At 51.1% G+C, this 599-nt stretch overlaps 1 protein-coding gene across 1 annotated transcript in view; it reads left to right on the top strand.

Moving 5' to 3' along the window:
- Nucleotides 1-370: 370 nt before the first annotated feature.
- GPR161 (G protein-coupled receptor 161) overlaps nt 371-599 on the top strand; it is a 55,381-nt gene continuing 55,152 nt past the window's right edge. Inside the window, exon 1 of the mRNA XM_010846021.1 lies at nt 371-420. The gene's annotated coding sequence lies outside the window, so the exon portion shown is untranslated. The remainder of the gene's footprint in view (nt 421-599) is intronic.

Genomic DNA, 599 nt, shown 5'->3' with positions numbered 1-599 from the left:
CTTTCCTCTCCCTTTCGTTTCTTTCTTCCTTCTCTACCTTCATTTTTAAAGCAGTTCTATTGTATGCTTCAACTTTTTATCCTTTTATTAAGACTGCTGCACAGAAGACGCATGAGGCTAGAAATGCTACAGAACATGGGAACTGAGGAAGGGGGTAAAAACCACATATGAGAAGGAACTGTTTTGTCCCCTGAACCGGCAGCACCCTGGGCTGTGTATTGTAATTACTGCTCCCTGGCTTTGGCTCAGAGGTAGAGAGTAGCCGTGAAAAGGTCTGTTTACATTCACCCTCCCACTCTAAGGAGTTGTGGGATCCTCAAAGGCTGGTTTCGCGGGTGGATTCACTGTGATATTCCCAGGGTGCGGGACAGTGCCTGGCACCAGGCAGATGCTCAGGCACGTTGGCTGGATGAATGAAAGGTGAGCAGGAAAGGCGACGCCAGGAGTCATCCGCGGCGAGACTGGAGGAGGAGAATGGGACTGTGCGGAGCCTACGGGAAGAATCCGAAAGTATAAGTGCAATGCAGAGAGAATGGCAAAGGCGACGTCCTAACAGCTGGAACTGGGACGGAGGAACGGGATTCAGGGAAGGCCCGAGG

Source organism: Bison bison, unplaced genomic scaffold (assembly GCF_000754665.1).
Source record: "Bison bison bison isolate TAMUID 2011002044 unplaced genomic scaffold, Bison_UMD1.0 scf7180017864229, whole genome shotgun sequence".
In the NCBI taxonomy this organism is placed as follows: domain Eukaryota; kingdom Metazoa; phylum Chordata; class Mammalia; order Artiodactyla; family Bovidae; genus Bison; species Bison bison.
Note: the sequence above shows the minus strand (reverse complement) of the source record. Positions and strands in the feature narration are given on the sequence as shown.